This window comes from Neomonachus schauinslandi, chromosome 8 (assembly GCF_002201575.2).
Source record: "Neomonachus schauinslandi chromosome 8, ASM220157v2, whole genome shotgun sequence".
Classification (NCBI taxonomy): Eukaryota; Metazoa; Chordata; class Mammalia; order Carnivora; family Phocidae; genus Neomonachus; species Neomonachus schauinslandi.
The window spans coordinates 133,280,907-133,302,143 of NC_058410.1; positions in this window are offsets into that span (position 1 = coordinate 133,280,907).

The window sequence follows — 21,237 nt, forward strand, 5'->3', positions numbered from 1 at the left end:
AGCATGAATCACGAAATCACGTTGAGGGCAAGGCAATGAATTCCAGACTCTACAAAATTATCCTGGAGATGGGCGGCATACGTGCTGTCTCTGGCTCTTCCTTCTGAGTTTTCCTGCTGGCTTTTCCCATCTTTCTAATGTCCACATTTTTACCCATGGGCAACCACATTCCCTCTGAGCTACCATACACAGGAGTCTCTGTCCCCATCTGGCCAACAGCATAAGTTCAAAGCCTGTCTCCCCTGCAAAGCCTTGCCCTTCACCCCTCCAGCAACCTGTTACCACCTAACATTGCCTCAGTGACTCCTCAGCATGACCCTATAAGGTACATATTGCCATCACCAATTTACAGATGGGGAAAAGAGAGGGTCAGGGACATGCCTATGGCCACAGAGTGAGTGACCTGTAGAGAGCGCTCTGAGCCAGGTCTCCTATGAGCTCCCCACCACACTGGAAGCTATCCTTCTGACCTCCCCTCTGCTCCACTCACCTTCAGGTATTTAACCAACTAAATGACAACAAGAATGGATGTTCCCTGTGAGCAGGGAATCTCGGTCATGCTCCTTGACGGATCCCTGGGCGCCAACCCAGTGCCTGCCTCATAATGGACATCCAATAAATCCATGTTTTGTGAGGGTCTCGGTAGTTGCCTATTAGCTGTCCACTTGATCTGCTTCCTAGTAGCTCCAAAGGTCTTTGAAGGGCTGGATTGTGGTTTTTCTTTAATATAGGACCAACCCAGTAACCTCCACCTCTGCCTCCAAGGGATTTAGATGGAAATAAAGTACTGAGTATAAGGTGAACCCACCCAGTCCACCAAGCATCGTTCTTTCTATGGCTTCCCTGCTGTCAAAATGTCTCCTTCCATGCCTGGGCATTGTTGACTCCATTGCTGACATCCCGCCTCATGCAGCAGCTCCATCTGGTAGGCAGATTCCTCCTCCCTGTTTGAATTCTATATCTATGTGTTTAAATAAGCCAGAAAACACTCCCTTCGCCAGCTCCAAATTAGTTCTTCCTTTCATGCCTTTTCTGTTTCCTGGCTCAGTGCCAGGCTCTCCCTCCATTAGAATCAGGAAGGAGTGCTCAGAGTCATATGTCTTCACCTAGTTAGCGCCTCTCTTCTGGGACAATTTCTCTTACGGTGGCTCCCACACATGCCAGGCTTCTCTCCCAGCCATTCCCAGGTTGTTAGTGACAGGGGCACGGACGAGGATGTGTGAGTCTGAGCCCCGACTTTCAGCATGAGCGTGGGGGGGAGGGGGTGGGGAGGGCGCACTGTATTGTCACAGGCGGCGTTCTGTCACGGTGATTGAAGGAAACAGTTTCTTGGCCACATGTCCAGGATGTGCTTTAAGGAAGCCAGGAAGGATGGTTCAGATCTTGTGAGGAGCTGTATTTGAAATCTTGAAATAAATAACAAAAGCTTGTATCTTCTTGTCTACCTCTACAGTTTTGTTTTGTTTTGTTTTGTTTTAATGTTTACCTTCTATCCTGAATTTAATAAAGCTACCTGGAATTAAATCTCCCCAAGTCAGGTTCCATAGAGGGCACTAGCCAGCAAAATCTTTCCCTCTGGGATGGCCTGTGTTGGGAAATTGCCTCACTCCTCCCTTCCCTTCCATCCCTTCCATGCTCTTCACACTGCCCTTCTGGGCACTTTCCATACACCCCCCTCCTCCCCCAGGATCATTGGCTTCTTGTGTCTCCCTCCCTCCCTATCCTCTCTATTCACACTGAGCCTGACTTATAATAGAAGGTCAACAGGAGACTATTGAGTGAATAAATACATGAATGAAAATTTCATGACATCACTAGTTTTTCCCAGATTTCAACAAAGGACTGTCATAAAAGTATCAGGAAAGCAGAAATGACCTAAAGGAAATCGCGTGATTATTGAATTATTGTTTAGATTTTAAAATACACTGCTTTTAAAAATATCCTGCATTCCTCCTGTTTCAGTTACCTATTACTTTCTAACAACCACCTCCCCTGATTTCTTAGGAGTCTGCACTTGACAGGGATCAGTTCCCGGTTCTTTAGCACCAAATCAATAGCTGAGGTTACTCATGAGACTGCATTCACCTGGGAGCTGGGGCTGGAAATTTCTGGATGGCCTCTTTATCCCTGGGGTCTTTCTCCATTGGGATGTTCATCATTCATTGATTTAGCCCAAGCTTTTTTACAGCATGGCAGATGGGTTTGAAAAGGAAACATCTCAAGAGGACAAGCCCCAATGTGCCAGTGTTAATCAGGGCTTTTCCATCACATCTGCTGCTGTCCTACTGGCCAAAGCAAGTCATGTGGCCAAGTCCAGAACCAACGTGGAAGGGACCACACAAGGGCATGCAGCTGTCTACTGCACCTCCCAACCTTCCTGAATATTTCCTTGTCTCCAATACCGAGGGGTCAATGCACCTTGTAGATTGACTCCCTTGTGGACTGAGTTGGTCGGCAACATGTACTGAACATTGGCTAGATGCCAAGTGCTGTGGAGTGATAGGAAATAGGATCCTTGACTCAAGGACTATATGTTTTTATTTGGGGACCTACAAGATATATCTCTGAAAATATTTTAAGCCATGCACCAGTGTTATTTATGCATAAAATAAAAATATTAGTAGTTAAAGCGATGAAAGTCAGCACAGTGAAAAACTCAATTATCAGAATTAATATATGATCCAGATTGATACTGTGTGTGTGTGTGTGTGTGTGTGTGTGTGTGTGTGTGTAGAAATTTGTTTTCTGTTGATGCCAATTCTAAGGATGAGGACTCCAATAATTCTCTTAGGGAAAAAATGCCCATGAATAAAACATAGTTGTAGCTCTTCATCATGATTATCACAATCTATAGAGTTGTTTGGTTGATCATGTAGCATCCTTGCTCTTAATCACTCACCTAAATGATCATCCAAAGCTACTCTGAGGGATGTGAGTGACAGGTAACACCACCTAGGACAGTGTTCTCTCAGTGTGGTCCTTAACCAGCAGCACCTTGGAAGTTGTTAGAAATGCAAGCCTTACCCAGGCCTACTGAATCACAAACAGGCAATCTGTGTTTTAACAGCCCTCAGTGATTCTGATGCACACTGAAGTCTGAGAACCACTGCTTTAAGGACCACAATAGGTTTTAATGTGGTGATGCTATAGACTGTGTTCCCCCAGAATTCATGTGTTGAAGCCTAATTCCCAGTATGATGGTAGGTGGCGGTGGGGCCTTTGGGAAATGATTGGGTCAGAAGGGTGGAACCTTCACAAATGGGATTAGCTGGGCCCTTGTAAAAGAGACCCCAGAAAACTCCTTTGTCCCTCCCACAATGTGAAGTTACAGTGATAAGACAGCCATCTATGAACCAGGAAGCAGGTGCATCAAATCTGCCAAGACCTTAATCTTGGACTTGCCAGCCTCCAGAACTGAGAGAAGTCTATGGTATTCTGTTACAGCAGCCCAGATAGACCGAGACAGGTGACTTAGTTATAGCAGGTAATTCTAATTACAGTGGTTCCCCCTTATCCATGGGGGATGCATTCCAAGACCCCCAGTGGATGCTTAAAACTATGGATAGTACTAAACCCTCCACATACCATGTTTTTTTCCTATATATACATACCTATGATAAAGTGTAATTTATAAATTACATACAGTAAGAGATTAACAACAATAACTATTAATAAAATAGAATAATTATAACCATACACTGTAACAAAAGTATGTGAACATGGCCTCTCTCTCTCTTTCAAAATGTCTTATTGTACTGTACTCACCCTTGTTGAGATGATAAAATGCCGACGTGCTGAGGTGGAATGACCTGAGTGACACAGGCATTGTGACATAACACTAGGCTATTGTTGACCTCTGACCACACATCAGAGGAGGATCATCTGCTATTGGACAGTGGTTGACCTCGGGCAACTGAAACCACAGATAAGGGGTTGGGGGTGCTGTTGTGTAGCATGACTGCTCACATCCCTGCCCTCTGGTCAATGTACAGCATATACCCTCATAAGCAATCGGGGATGAAATCTTATGCTTTTGGTAAAATCATGCAATTTTTCAGAGGTAAGAAAATCCTCTCGAGAATCTTCTATGGTGTAGATTTGGCATGTTATGTGTACTAACTTAGACATACCTATCCATAGTTCTTTTTATTCCTCTTGTATGAAAATTTCAAGCAGAAGCTGAGAATTTCAGGTTTAAGTAACTGCTAAAGGAACTCTTTGGTGGAGTGTCTACTTTTACTCTCTTCTCATTTTCCTACTATATCCCAGGAAGAATGGGAGATGAGAACTCTGAAAAATCGAGTCAGAAAGTAGTCACACTTCTTTGAAAAAAGTTTATCCCCAGACCCAAGATGAATATTGTAAAGAATTTCATCTTTCCAGAATTGTCAAGCCATCTGGCAAAAGAGCTGACGGATACAATTTCTATTTTATTGACCAGATTCTCATATCCATTTCCTCTTGTCCTCATAAATGTAAATATTTTCCAGTTAAATTTTGGGGGTTGGCCATGGTGGTGTGGGTGGTTCTTCATTGTTGATTTTTCCCTTTTGAAATGAAGTGAAGGCAATTTAGAATTATGAATTAAAAACCTTCCACATTCATATCTTTGATTCCACAATAGCATATCTAGGAATTTCTGTCAAATAATTGAGAATGTGTGCAAAAAATAGCCATAAAGTATTCATTTTATCATAATTTATAATAGGAATAAACTGAGAACAACCGAAATATTCAGCAATAGAGGACTGTTTTTAAAAGTATGTATGTGCAGGGCACCTGAGTGGCTTAGTCGGTTAAGTGTCTGCCTTCAGCTCAGGTCATGTTCCCAGAGTCCTGGGATCGAGTCCCCTGTCGGGATCCCTGCTCATGCACTCTCTCTTTCTCTTTCTCTCAAAAATAAATAAAATCTTAAAAAAAAAAAAGTATGTATGTGCATACATACAACTGAATAACTACAGATGTTAAAATAATTGATATGGATTATAAAAGAATATTATCTGACTTATTCCATAACATGTTGGAACTTATTCCATAACATGTTGCGTGACTGGCACCACGCACTTTCCACCTGGCTGCTGTCCTACTGGCCAAAGCAAGTCATGTGGCCAAGTCCAGAACCAACGTGGAAGGGACCACACAAGGGCATGTAGCTGTCTACCGCACCTCCCAACCTTCCTGAATATTTCCTTGTCTCCAGTGCCGAGGGGTCAATGCACCTTGTAGATTGACTCCCTTGTGGATTGAGTTGGTCAGCAACATGTACTGAACGTTGGCTAGATGCCAAGTGCTGTGGAGTGATAGGAAATAGGATCCTTGACTCAAGGACTATATGTTTTTATTTGGGGACCCACAAGATATATCTCTGAAAATATTTTAAGCCATGCACCAGTGTTATTTATGCATAAAATAAAAATATTAGTAGTTAAAGCCATGAAAGTCAGCACAGTGAAAAACCTTGTATGATCCCGACGGGGGACTCGATCCCAGGACTCTGGGAACATGACCTGAGCTGAAGGCAGAGACTTAACCTCATGGTGGAAAGGAAATATGTTCAGGATATATCACTAAGAGGAAAAACCAGATTTCAAAATAGTATGTATAGCTCCTTCACACTCATTAGGATGGCTGTTATATATATTTAAAGACAGAAAGTAACAAGTATTGGTAAGGATGCAGAAAAACCGGAACCCTTATGCATCACTGGTAGGAATGCACAGATCTTCCTTGACATACAATGGGGTTACACCCTGATAAACCCATCATAAGTTGAAAATATCATAAGTCAAAAATGCATTTAACACACCCAACCTCCCAACCATCATAGCTCAGCCTGGCCTACCTTAAACATGCCCAGAACACTTACATTAGCCTACAGTTGCACAGAATCATCTAACACAAAGCCTATTTGATAAGAATGTGTTGAATAACTCATGTAATTGATTGAATACTGTACTGAAAGTGAAAACCAGAACAGTTGTGTAGGACGGGGTGGCTGTCAGTGTTTTGGTCATTCACCCTTGTGTTGTCTTGCTGACCCTGCCCGGCATCACGGGAGAGGATCATATTGCCCATCGCTAGCCCGGGAAAAGATCAAAAATGAAAATTCAAAGCACAGTTTCTACTGGATGTGTAGTGCTTTCACACCATCATAAAGTCAAAAAAATCCTAAGTCAGGGACCGTCCATATAATCATGCAGCCACTGTAGAAAACAGTCTGGCAGTTCCTCAAAAAGTTAAACAGAATTGTTATGGGATCCAGCAATTCCACTCCTGGGATATTCGGTTCCAAAGAATGGAAAACAGGGAATCGCCTAGGTACCATATACCCACGTTCATAGCAGCATAATTCGCGGTAGCCCCAAAATGGAAACAACCCAAGTGTCCATCAACAGGTAGACAAAATGTGATATATTATTCATCCATAAAAAGGAATGAAAATTCTGATCCATGCTGCAATATAGACAAACCTTGAGAACATTATGCTGCATGAAATAAACCAGACACAAAAAGACAAGTATTGTATGATTCCCACTTAATGTGATGAATAGGCAAATCCATAGAGACAGGAAGTAGAATGGTGGTTACCAGGCACTGGGAAAAGGGTAGAAGGTGGAGTTCTTAGGTCATGGGTAGAGAGTTTCTGTTTGGGACGATGAAGAAGTTTAGGAAATAGATCGTGGTGCCAGTCACGCAACATCGTGAATATTCTTTTCTTTCTTTTTTTTTTTTTTTAAGATTTTATTTATTTATTTGAGAGAGAGAGAATGAGAGAGAGAGAGAGCACATGAGAGGGGGGAGGGTCAGAGGGAGAAGCAGACTCCCCCGCCAAGCAGGGAGCCCGATGCGGGACTCGATCCGGGGACTCCAGGATCATGACCTGAGCCGAAGGCAGTCGCTTAACCAACTGAGCCACTCAGGAGCCCCATCGTGAATATTCTTAACGCCACTGAAAAATGGTCAGTTTGGTGCTAGGTACGCTTTGCAAAAAGAAAAAAGAGGGGTTTGGGGTGAGCAAAATGGGTGAAGATACAAAAGATACAAATTTCCAGTTACCAAATGAACAAATCAGGGGGATGTAATGCACAGCATGGTGACTATAGCTAGTAATACCCTATAGCATACTTGAAAATAGCTAGCAGAGTAGATCCTGAAAGTTCTCATCACAAGAAAAATCTGTAAGGGTGTATGGTGACAGATATTAACTGGACTTACTGTGGTGATCATTTTGCAGTATGTACCTGAATTGAATCATTGCATTGTACACCTGAAACTAATATAATGTTATGTCAATCATACCTCAGTTAAAAAAAAAAAAAGAAATACAAACATATAATATGTATTTCTGGTTTGAAGATGTCCTCATTTGTAGGAAACCACATTAGCTTAATGTTGTTGAAGGCTTTTTGGAGACAAGGAAATGCTGCCACACTGTATGTACCCATAGATTCAACCTGATTTCAGAAATACCAAACTTTGAAACATCTGCATCTTATAAACTAGGAAATGTAATTTTCCATAAGCATGGTAAAAAGTCTGGAGGATGCTCATAGCTAGTATTTTGGGTGAGGGAATCATGGGTATTATTTACCATTCCATTTTTCCCGGTACATATCCTCTATTTTGTCTTGTTTTGTTCTGTTTTTCTGTATACAGTACTATGTGTATAATAGTAATTTTGTATCTATGTAAAAAAATGCTTTTTCTAGAATGATCTTTTTGGAACCCACGGTTTTATAATTTCACCCACATCAAACATCACACACTCCCACTCTGGAAATAATGTCAGAGAATTAAAGTCAGCGTGGAAAGACCTCTCTGCATTCGGTCAGGGTGAGGGGACTCGCCTTCACTAAGCTCGTTTTTGCTTCATCCAACTTCCCTGTGCCTGACATCCACATCAATATTTACACACTCCATCATTCCTCGGGTTATTTATTTTCCTTGGTTCATTTTGCACAGTGACTAAGTTTTGCAGCATGGAAGTTGACAGAATTTGTCGCTGATATCAATCTTTATTAAGTTTACTGCTGAGAGCTCAGAAAATGGCGGCTCTGGAGCCAGGCACGGGGTGGGAGCAGGAGCACCATCGAGCACTAAAGAAAAGCTAAGCTTCCTTTCTTAAAAAAAAAAAAAAGTGTTTGTCATTGTTATTCAGGACCTGAATTTACCGATGTTGACATTTCCCTGTGATGTGTTTAGTTTTTACACAAACAAATTCCTCAACCCTGCTCACCAGCCCCCTCCACCCCAAGAGAGAGCAGGGACATTCCTCACAGTCCCTCATCCTCCTCCTCAGGCCTGAGCACTGAGTCCCAGAAGCTTCCTTGTGTTGCACAGCCAAGTTCTCACAAAGACGCCGCTTCTGTAGAGAACTCTTCCCATGACGGACCTCCTCCCGGAGCTTCTGAAAGTGAAGACGCCAAGGCCGTGTGCCACAGGAAGGTGACTCTTTGTGTCTTGTATGGTGAGTGTGTAAAGAGCAAGGGCTCTAGAAAGAACCCCGCTACCTGACTTCCCCACTTGCTAGCTGTGATCTTTGACAGGTGACAAGGGCTCTCCACCTCACCGGTAACATGGGACAGAGACTATTTCCTCCCTGTCTTACTTTAGGCTGTCTTAACAAATACCACAGACTTCATGGTTTCTTTCTCACCGTTCTGGAAACTGGAGGTCCACGATCAGGGCGCCGGTGTGGCTGCGTTCTGGTGAGAGCCTCTTCCTGGTTTGCAGACAGCTGCCTTCTTGCTGACCTCACATGGCAGAGAGCAGAGAGAGAGGAAGCAAGCTGTCTCTTGTCCCTTCCAAAAGGGTGCTAATCCCATCCCGAGGTCTCCATCCTCATGACCTCATCACCTCCCAAAGGCCCTACCTCCTAATGCCGTCCCCCTGGGGGTTAGGGTTTCAAAATATGAACTTGGAGGCAACACAAACATTCAACCCGTAACACTACCTCAGGCAGTTATGTGATCAAATAAGTTAATGGTGCCCAGAGGACAGATGCACACAACAAAGATTAGCTTTTCCCAGTATAACTTGGAACAGGCTTCCGTGAAAGCCAGAAATTCTCCTGGTGACTTCCTTTTCACCTTCACCAGGAGGATCTGTGTCGAGGGTGACGGCTCTTCCCCACTGTAGATCTGTGTAAGAAAGAAGTAGCATTTCTAAGCTGGTCTTCATGTTGTACTTGATTAGTGTTGGTTGGCAGCCCCAAGCAATGAGGCTAGGCAAAAGAATGCTAGGGACCAAAATTAATGCGAAAACTTGCCGAGTGTTCAGCCAAGGGAGATGGAGAAAAGCAGTTTAAACAGAGCTGCAAATAGCAATAGAGTTTAAAGCTCTCAGCCACTCTCTCAGATTAGCATGGTCTTACATGCAGCAAACGTGTAATAAATAGTTGGGTCATATCAACATTTTTAGCCATTCTGCCAAGCATGAACATCAGGTGCATAAGCAAAATACCTCCCTGAATTAGCTTTTGAACTTTTTTTTATTACTGTTAAGTGAATTTTTACAAAGTGAACCCACTCATGGATTTGCCACCTAGATAAAGACATAGAACATTGTTTGCATTCCACAACCTTCTAACGACTCTGAGTTATTAGCCACCTCCTTCCTTATGATAGCAATTCATCTGACTTGAATCATCATAGATCTGTTTTTCTTATTTTCGAACTTTATGTAAATGGTATCATAGAGCAGTACTTTTCTGTGTCTGATTTCTTTTGTTCAATATTATGATTGTGAGATTCATGCATGGGGTTGCATGGAAGAATTTGCCCTTTTTCTTTGCTGTATAATACGAATATTTTCTTGTAGGAAATATGCCATATAAATATATCCATTTTACTCTTGATAGACATTTGTTTTGTTTTAAGTTTGGAATTATTACAAATCTTATTTCCCATATATGCATTTAAAATTACAGATTTCCATCTTAGCACTATTTTAGCCACATGCCACGTTTTGATACATAATATTTTCATCTTTGTTTCATTCAAAATACTTTCTAATTTCCAATATGATTTCTTTTTTGACTCTTTGATTATTTAGAAGTTCATTGCTTAATTTTCAAACATTTGAAGACTCTTAGACCTGATTCTGTGACTGGTTTCTAGCTTAATTCTACTGTGCTATGAGGATATACTCTGATTTCTATTCTTTAAAATCTGTTGACTTTCTTTATGGCCCAGTATTTGTTTAGTTTTGGTGAAATATTCCTTGGGCACTTTAAAACATCTGTATATTCTATATTCTGTAGTTTGACAGTGTAATTTTCAACACATGTCAATTAGATCAAGTTCTTTAGAAGTATCATTCAAATATTATATATACCCACTTGTTCTACCAATTACTAGAAGAGAAGTAGTAAAGTCTTCCATTATATTTGTACACTTGCCCAATTCTCCTTTGTGTTCTGACAACTTTTGATTTACAGATTTTAAAGTTATGCATTAAGTGCATATAAATTTAGGATTGTTACATCTTCTTATTGAATCAACCCTGTTTTCACTAACTGAATTTGTTTGCCTCATCAACAAAAATTTCATCTTTATCTCTGGTAAAATTTCTTGCCATACCAAGTATCTTTTTCTACTGATAATAGAACTTTATTTAGTTAGTGGCCGCATGGTATATACTTCCAAATTTCCCATTTTCTTACATTTAAGTTATGTCTTTGTAAGCAGCATATAGTTTTTTTAAATACAGTCTGAATTTTTTTTTGTTTTAATTGGAATGTTTTGTCTATCGACATTTCACATAATTATTGATAAATGTAGATTTATAATTACCTCCAACTATTTGTTTTCTGTCTGTTCCTTCTGTTTGTTCCTTGTTCTCATTTTCTCTGCTTTCTAGGCTTCTTTAACATTTACTGATTACACTTCACTCCATTTTCTATTGGATTTTTAGCTATATCTTTCTATATTATTACTTTGGTGGTTACCCTAGAGATTGCAATATGCAAGTTTGATTTATTAGTCAATCTCAACTTGTGTTTTTGTCACTTTCTGGATGTAGAGTATTCACTATACTTACTCCTTTCTAGTCTTTTGCACTATTATTTTCATGCTAATTCCACATATGTTTTAAACACCACAAGACAGTATTATTTTTGTTTTTTAATCAGGCAATGTAGATGTAGATTTGCCCACACATTTATCCTTCCCAGTGTTCTCCACCCCTTATCTGCTTTACACTGCTTCCTTCTAGGGTTATTTTGCTTCTATCTGAAGATAGAAGGTATTTGGTATTTTATTCTCATGGTCCTGCCAACAATGAATTTTCTGAAAATGTTTTTCTTATGCCTTCATTTTGAAGGATATTGTGTTTGGGTATAAAATTCTAAGGGAGAAGTTATTTACTTATTATTTATGTTTAACACTTTAATGATGTCATTCCTCTGGCTTCTCAATTTCTATAGTCAATGCTATTATTAGTCTCTTAAGTGTACTGTGCTTTTCTTTTCCTCTGGCTACTTTGAACATCTTTGATTTTCAACAGATCCAGCATGATATTCTAGTATAGTTGGAGGGGGAGGGATTGTGTTTTTGGTTTTTTTCTTTTGTTTTTATCCCATCTTGAAAAATCATTTGAAAAAGTTTCAGTCAAAATAAACATTGTGATATGTAGCAACTTTGTATGGTGACAGATGGCAGCTAGATTTATCATGGTGATCACTTCATAATGTATATAAATGCTGAATGGCAAGGTTGTGCACCTGAAACTAATATTATACGTCAACTGTAAGTCAATAAAATAAGAATAAATATTCTGAGAATATTCTCAGAAAGAAGAAATATATTCTTTATTTTTTAAAAATATTTTATTTATTTATTTGAGACAGAGAGAGAGAGCACAAGCAGGTGGAGTGGCAGGCAGAGATAGAGGGAGAAGCAGGCTTCCAGCTGAGAAGAGAGCCCGACATGGGGCTCGATCCCAGGACCCTGGGATCATGACCTGAGCCAAAGGCAGATGCTTAATTGACTGAGCCACCCAGGCGCCCTGAAAGATATTCTTCAAATATCTTATGATTACACACATACTAGACTATGTAAAATTGTTCCACAGCTCACTGATACTTTTACATTTGTTTGCATTCTTTTTTCTCAACTTCATATTAGTTTCTGTTCTTTTCTTCAAGTTCACTAATCCTTTATTTAGCCATGTCTAATCTGCTGCTAATCCCCTCTAATGTATTATTTCATCTGAGAGATTGTAGTTTTTACCTTCAGAAATTTGATTTGGGTCTTTTAAAAATATCTTCCATATCTCTACTTTCCCATTTGAACATACATGATACAGTTCTAAGAGTTATTTTAATGTCCTCCTCTGCTAATTCTAATGTTTGTATCAGTTCCAGATTGGTTTCAATTGATTATTCTCCTCACTATGGGTCATGTTTCACTGTTCTTTGAATGCCTGGTAATCTCTGTTTGGATTTTAGACATTGTGAATTTTACCCTGTTGGGCACTGGATATTTTTTTTAAATTCAGTTAGCCAACTTATAGTACGTCATTAGTTTCAGATGTAGTGTTCAATAATTTATCAGTTCTGTATAACACCCAGTGCTCACCACAGCACGCACTGGATATTTTTTGTGTTTATGTAAAGAATCTTTAACTTTGTTCTGGGATGCAGTTATTAGGAAGCAATTTGATTCTTTCACATGTAATTTGTATGAGTTGTTTTGGCAGGTCCATAACTATGCTCTATCTAAAGCTAATTATTCTCCTCTTCAGGAGGCACACCATTCCTGAGTGCTCTACCCAAATATCTCATGAATCAGGAGATTTTCCAGTCTGACTGATGGGAAGAGTTAACTAACATTTATTCCCAGCTTTTGCAAGTGCCAGGTGCTATTCTCTTTTTCTTTTGTCTCACCCCCCATTTTTGGATAGTTTTGGATATGCTGATGTATACTCTGCTGTGTACTCAGGGGGGACTTTTGCCCATCCCAAGGGTTTGTCCCTGTGCAGCTCTCTCCTTTCTAGCATACTGTCCTGTGAGCTCTGGTCATGATAACCTTCCTGACCTCAGCTCCATGTCTTCAGTTCTGCTTGCGTTTCCCCTCCTGCACTGCAGCCTAGAAGTTCTCTGGAGACAGTAAGCTAGGGCACTCATAGGACACCCTTTGTTCTCTGTCCCTCCGGTGTTGCCATATGAGAGGTCTTGAAAATTGTTGTTTTGCATATTTTGTATGTTTTTGGTTGTTATTTCAGAAAGAGAGTAAATCCAGTCCCCTTTCCTCCACCTTGGGCAGAAGCAGAAAGGAGTGTGCTATATTTTAAAATTTTGTTTGACTGTGGGACTCTTTCTTATGGTGCATTCTTTGGGAAATTGTAGGTTAACACATTCAATCCATAGGAATAACAGTATCTGATAGACACTCAGTATTTTTTTGAGCCAAGAAATGGAACTTACCTTTTAAAACTCAAATTCCTTTGAGAGGTAACACTTCTTAAATCATGAATATTCATTAGCACTGATTAGTTTATCTGAAGATTGGTTTTCCATTTATTTTCTTGTCTATCAGAAACCCCAAAAATGGAAGAAGTAAAATTATAGAGTCAGAGAATTAGATCCTGAGGACAGAATGAAGATAAGGACCAAAGCTTGATACTGATTCTAAATTTGATGATGTGTGGAGATGTGGCCTGTCATACAGGAATGAACAATAGATACTAGTTCTCTTTCCTTCTAAATCTAATGCTGGGTGCAGGAGGACTGAATAAAGAAGTGGGTCTTGGGATATTCCTCAAGGGGTCCACAGTTAATAGGCTGGCTGCCCTAACTGGCCCGAGACACCAGGACAAGCAAGTCAGGGATAAGGGAGGAAAAAGAAAGACATGTATAGGCTGCTAGAGGACAGTAATCACAGAAGACAATGGAAACAAGTGACATATATATCAAATAAAAAAAAAGTCACTGCCAACAACTAGAAATACTTCCAGACACACCTTACTTCCTCCCTCCCTCTTGAAATCTTCTCATACAGGCCCATGGATCCATTGGCTTCCTATCTTGTTTCAGCTGCTCTGGATTTCATAGACTGGCTTTGGTCTAGATACTCAGTTCTGCCTCACCAACTCCTTCAGATTCTGCTTCAGGCATCCGTCCAAAGGGCCTAGTGCCTCAGCTCCTTCAGCCCAGCCCCTAGAACACTGCTGGCTCAGACTACAAAGGGGTGGAAGTGCCAAACCCACATGGTCCAAAATTTGCCTTCAAGCCAGCATGAAATCTGAATGAGAATTGAGCTGTGTCCTGATTTCTGCTGTAGGCTCAGCACAATCACCAAGGAACAAAAGGTACTTTCCCTTTAGCCCAATCCCACCCTCACACCACATTATACATTTAAGAGAATATGAAATGAAGGGGTTTTCCATTCTGCAGGTGGAACATCTTTTGCTCCAGGGGAAAATTCACAGACTTTTGTTTAAAGACTATAATCCTAAAGCCACAGAACTGGATTTCCCAGGAAGCCATGGTCCCATTGGTGGAGAGAGAGAGAGACAAACAGAGACAGAGACAGAGACTGAAAGACTCTGAAACTGAGTAGTTGGGTGGATAGAAGAGATGTTGTCCCCATTTTGCTATGGGGAGTAACAGTCTTCTGGTGGGGATGACCTGTGGATTTCAGGGGACTCTATTCTGGGAGCACAGCTCTAGGTGAGGAGCCACCAGCACTGAGTTTGGCTTAGATGACCACTTTGTAACATGGGCAGAGCACACACAGGTGCCCAAAGAAGGGCAGAGGACTAGCGTTGGGTAGAGCATTAAGGAACACGGGAGTCAAATGATAAAGGGTGGTCATAATTATAGACGAAGGATCACACAACTGTCCCATTTTGCTGGCGTCACGTAAGTTTTTCAACTCATGCTAATAATCATCAAAGTTATGATCACACTGACATTTTCTGGCCACTTGAAATGAAACAGGCTTTGTTCTAAGCACTTATACATACAGTTTCATTTAATCTTCCACAACCACCTTCTGTAGACAAGACAGGTACTAATATCTACATTTCACTAATGAGAAGACTGAGGCACAGAATAGTTAAGTAACTTGCCAAAATCAGGCAGTGATTGAGCAATGGAACCCAGCGCCTGGCAGGCCGGCAATGGCTGGTCCCAGACCTCCCTCCAATCAGATGGTGGGCGCTTGGAGCCCCTTGTAATTTGATTTAAAAATAAATAAAGAAAAAACTGCTCTGCTTCCCATGCCAGATACCACATCAAAATTTTACCTTCTGCACCAACCAGCTTTGAGGCTTTATTTACAGAATTAGAGTTCAAGGATACCTATCATGACAATAAGACTGTTTACACTCCCAAGTATCTATAAAAAAAAAAAAAAAAAATCTCCAAACCCTTCCTTGGAAGATATGGAGAAAGGGCAGAAGAAATGTTTTCAGTAGATGAATGGGTCTTAAAGAGAATTACATGAGGAAAAAAAGAAAACCAAAAAACAACAGCCAACAACATCCAAAACCCCTTAATTTTAAATTTTTTTTGGCCTTTTCTCATGTGTGGGAATTTGAATTTCTCCTTTTGGATGGACACGAATTCAACCGTTTTGTTCCTCGTTAAATTAGTTAAGAATCCTAGTATAAATGGCAGTTTTTCAACTGAGTATCTATTCCAATAGTCTCTCCTTATCTATGGGGGATGCATTCTAAGACACCCAGTGGATGCCTGAAACTGCAGAGAGAACCAAACCCTACATACACCATGTTTTTTCCTGTATGTACAGACCTATGATAAAGTTTAATTTATAAATTAGGTTCAGTAAGAGATTAACAGCAATAACTAATAATAAAGTAGAATAATTATAACCATATACTGTAATAAAAGTTATGTGGACATGGTCTCAAAGTATCTTGCTGTACTGAACTCACCTGTCTTTGTGTGATGATATGAAAGGATCAAATGTCTGTGTCATCAATGAGGAAAAGTGAGGTGAAGGACGTGGGCTTTGTGACATAGTGTTAGGCTGCTCCTGATGTTCTCACCGTACGTTAGAAGGAGGATCATCAGCTCCTGGACCGTGGTTGACCTTCGGTAACTGAAACCACGGGTAAGGAGGTGCGGGGGATTACTGTGTTCCCGTAGTTTATACTACTTGACCCAAGGTAAATTTCCCCAAATATTTTGATCAGCATTTTTAAGAGGCAGAGAATCAGGCAGATGATAGCACAAACTAAATGCAATTAGCAATTACAAAATGAATTTTAAAACTTGGGCTCTTAACTTCAAGAGGCTTAATCTAAGCAGAGATACCAGAAAAGCACACATCAAAGGGCTTGACAAAATGCCCCCAAACAAATCATTGCTGTGCAAAATATGTACATTCCTATGAATGAGAGCTCGGATTGTCAGAATTTGTTGAGTATGTACTATAGGTAGGCACGTAGGTATACAGTATATGCTATTGCATTTAATCTCCAATTTTAGATGAGGAAATAAAGACCAGAGAGGTTAAGTCACTTGCCCGCAACCACACAGCTAACAGGTGACAGAATCAGGTCTCAAGGCCCAGTCTGTCTGACCCCATCACACCGGCTCTTACCTCTGCCCTTCTTTCTTTTTTCGAGGGTGCTTTGGCTATTCAGGGTCTTTTGTGGTTCCATACACATTTTAGGATTGTTTGTCCTAGCTCTGTGCACTCTTACCCCTGCCCTTTTTTAAAGAGACGCAACACGGTGGGGTCTTATCTGTCGAGCCGAAGTGGTAACACACAAATCCACAACAGAAATAAATTCAAGATCAGCTTAGCTGGGAGGACCCCGCATACACTGGCAAGGTAGATGGGGCATTTAATAATTTAAAAAAAATCAAATACTGTCAGGTGGTAGTAGAGTCAAAGGGAAAAGAAGAAGACCTTAACATTTAAAAAATAACAATAAAGAAAAACCAGATAGGGAAGGATGAGGGCATGGTGACCCTTATTTCAACTTCCCTGATTCCTCCTTCACAAAATCATTTAGGGAATAGAGAGACAATAACAGGAGGGCAAAGGCACTTAATCAGAGATTTTACAAACCACTAAATCAAAAGAGAGTGTGAAAATTCCCGCCCGGGGAAGCTAACAGTGAGATTAAGTGGATTAGTCTACTGTACAGGAATCCCGGGAATGCGGCTGCATGTGATTTTGTTGTGGATTACCCAGCAGCAACATGACGGTTTTACATCTCCCCAAAACATATGGGCATGTGCCCTTCTGCAAACCAGCAAGAGAGAGCAGTGACCGGCCCGGGGCTCGCCCTGCACTGTGCTGGCGGATTTCTGGATGGGGAAGGATACTGACATTTTCCTGAGAGTTTGCACAGGGAACATGTTGAAAATGAAAAGGCAACCAGGCTAATCACCCCCATAATTTCTATCATTTCTACACTCGGAGCCTGGGTCAGGATGGCGGTAGGGGGAGGGTCCAGGAGGGGGTGGTGGGGAAAGGGAGCTGGAGTTCTGGTCTCAGTCCATCCAAAGAAAGAGGGAGAAGAATGCCCTCTGACAGCATGCCTCCCAAACTTTTTGGGGAAATTGCTACCTGACAATGATGATCGAGAAGAGTCCTTTCTAAGCATCTTTCCTTCTGGTGTTAACAGCACCAGAAGACACAAACCCACCACCCAGATTGCTAGTTTTCAGAAATCGGCACCCGAACTCCAAAGAGCGAGGGCAGTGGATAGATACGTGTACAAACTATGACCTGCCAGAGTTAACAGTTTACATCAGCAGTCTATAATAAATAATTAATATAGCCCTAGGAGATATAAAGCCAGTGACATGGTATCTCTCCCTTGGCTCTAAATGGAACTCCAGATAACCTACTTTGAACAGTAATGTGTTCACAGTATGTGGGAATTAACTGCTCAATATAATAAGTACTATTGAATTTCCCATCTCCACAAAGATAAAGGGCAACTGCCACCAAAAACACAGTAATAATGGTAACAGAGTGATGGGGGGGAAAAAAAGAGCCCCCCCTTTTTTTTTATTACAACCTTAAAATGTTACAGGTTAAAATAATCTTAAAGGGTTTAAAAAACAGCAATTAAATCTTTCCATTTCTGTTTTCCAAGACTGCAGCTGAGAAATCGAGGGCCTAAGAGCCATACGGTGCTAGCCTGGCTAATAACGCTCTGTGAAAAATCTCATTAATTCAGTCTGGCTCTTCAGATCAGCCGCTAACTCCCTGTATTGTCACTCATCCTCTGGCCTTTTCAGGATTTCCATAGCCTAACTAGCACGATCTCCATGGAAACCAAGCAGTCCTGCTTTGCACATCCCGGAACTTTTTGTTCCTGACAAAGCTTGACAAATCACATGCAGCACGGAGAGTTTAACATAGCGAACCAAACCCTGACCCACACTTAGAAATGATAAACCCAAGCATACCAGCTTTATTATAAATGATTTCCTTACAAGATACTTAACCAAGCCGGTGAAATGTTGAACCAGACAAGTTTCAAGAACAAGGTGCTGGAGGGAGAAAGGGGGAAAAAAAAGAAAAGAAAAAAGGGCAAATAAATAAATAAATAGTTAAATAAGAACCCCAAGCGTGTTCAGCTGTAGGTTTTGGGATCTCATTTTCTGTCTAATTGACTTAAACTGAAAGCAACCAAAGGAGAAAAAGAGCAAGAGGGAGGCTATTTCTGGGATGCTCCCGGGCCGGAGAAGTGGCCTTTCTTTTCCACTCTGAGTCGGAAGGAGAAATCCTCCATCCATTCCCTTGTTTGCCCTAACTCCTGCAGAGGATGGGCTTAGGAGTCTAACAGGTCTCTATGCCTGGCAAGCGCTTTTTGGCTGTTCAGCCTGGCTCTTTGGAGCCAAGGCTCTTGGCCCTGGGAAATGTGGAGGCATCGCTGGCCCTGGAAAGTGAGGCTGGCCTCGCTGGAGAGAGAGGCTGACTTCCCTCACAAGGGTGACAAAAAGGCAGAGAGAGGAGAGGGTTCTCCAGGATCCTATTTCCAGAGATGCAGTCAAGGACCTGGCAGAGAATACACACACACGTTCACAGAGTGGGTATCATAGGCCTACCTGGAGGCCAAATCATGAGCTATATACTACTCCTCAGCCTTAGCCAGGCTTGAAGGTGACGCAGGGCAAAGCGGGAGAGCTGTGAATTCTGAGGGGAAAAGGGCCCTTCCTAGCCTCCTCTGTCTTAGCGCTGCGTTACCTCCCACCAATGAGGCTTCCTGAGGGTTCACAGATACAAGGTGTCCAGCGACCCTTAGAGGTGACACAGGAGGGTAAGTGTCACCATGATCTATCTCCTGTCTTTCTTTTATCACCTCTGCCATACCACAGGCCACCAAAGGTGAGGTGGGTGACAGGGAAAGGCACGGGTGTGGGAGAGGGAGGCCTGAGAAACACCACCAGGCTTTGACTTGCTTCTGCTCCTTGGTCTGGGCCTTGACCTCACTTGGAATCACACTAGGGACGTGTAGGGTCTAAGACAAGGTCTTCCTTCTTTGTTCTTCTGGGGTTGGAGACTGGCAATGTGTTAGAGACGCCACAATACTTGTGGCAGTGGCCATGCTTTGCCTTGACAAGTCAGACAGGACCCCACCGACTGCCCCCCCTTTGTTTGACCGCAACACCCAACTCTCATTACCCAAGAGCTCCCTAGCACAATGCTATCGGATGTTGACAACAATGACCAGTTCTGGACACATTGTACGTGTTCTACAGATATTTGCCGATTCACTGAATTAGTGCCTATAATATCTCAAAGTTCCCTCTGATTCTTCCGAGCAAGAGTAAATGAAGCTTAGTCTCATTTCAACCTTCGGTGAACTTTACTGCACTCTTTGCCTTTATACAATAATAATCATACAATAATAATAATAATAATAATAATAATAACGGCAGCTAGCTTTTACCAAGTTCTTACTCTGTAATACCAAGCATTCTTCCGAGTGTTTCACATATATAAGCTCCTTTAATCCTTGTAACTATCATCTGGAAAAGATACTATCAATATGCCCAGATTATTAACTTCATTTTATCAATGAAAACCCTGAGACATGGAGAGCTTAACTGACTTGCTCAAACTCTCAGAGCTGGTTAGTGGTAGAATGGGGCTTCGATTCCAGAAAATAACATTTCGCCACTACCCTTTGCTGTCTTGTTGTATTACCAATGCTAAGTGCCTCAAATCAGAGCAACCCGTTACCGAAAATAGCTAACAGTTACTAAACGTTTGCTGTGCTCCGGGTGCAACATCACCTCAACTGCCTTTACAACAACACTTCAGGCTTGTGCTATGACGTAGACACTATGAGAAACACCATTTTACAGACGAGGAAACTGAGACACAGGTTCAATGACTCACCCGAGGTCATATAACTAATAGATGACACGACAGGTTCAAACCCAAGCCACATGGTTCTAGAAGCTTCTGTCAGCCAGGACTCCTCTATTTCTCTGATCAGTCTGGGCAAAATGGAGAATCATATTCCATGGAACCATTATTCCAAGCAAACATCATCTTCCCAAATGTTCCCATTCGGCCCACCAGACAAGCCTGGTATTGGGATATTTTTCTTTCCGAGATTATTTTTCAGAGGTGTCCAAGGCAATTTGAGGCCCAGAAGCAGGCCCGTGAGAAGGGCTGCCCGATCCCCTGGTCCAAAGAGGTCACACCTGAGCAGGCACAGACTCTTGTCCCCTCCTGGGGAGCCGAGGCTCCGAAAGGTGCTGCCCCACGGCTTACACAGGACTGCCAGTGAGTTCAGCTGAGTCTAGCTACACTGTCAATGCTTAGGGACCTAAAATTAGACCTACCAGCTGTGTTTTGGTTCTGCAGGCACGTGAATGTCTGCTCCATTCTCGAGCATGCCGGTTGTTGAAATATATATGAAACCTGCTTTCTGAAATACAGGGAAAGCACAAAATTCTTGCCCCTATTCTTCTATTTATTGTTCCTCTTCTGAGGCCCTAACTTCTTTGCTGCACAGGGAATGACATTTCCTCCCTGTCCATTTTCCCCTCTGGGGGGCTGCCTCTGAAGGACACATCAACACTTACCTTTAAGACACCCAATCTGTCTCCTTAGAGACTGAGCATGAGTATGTGACTCTCACCCTCAGCCCAGGTGATCTGATTCCTGGGTCACAGCCTCTCCTGGAATATGCAACCTACTTGACTTAGCAAATGGGGCCCAAGGCCGAGCCCAGGGTGGTCCAACAGCTGGTTCTTGGTCTGGGAGCGGATAGGGCTCTGATGTGTGG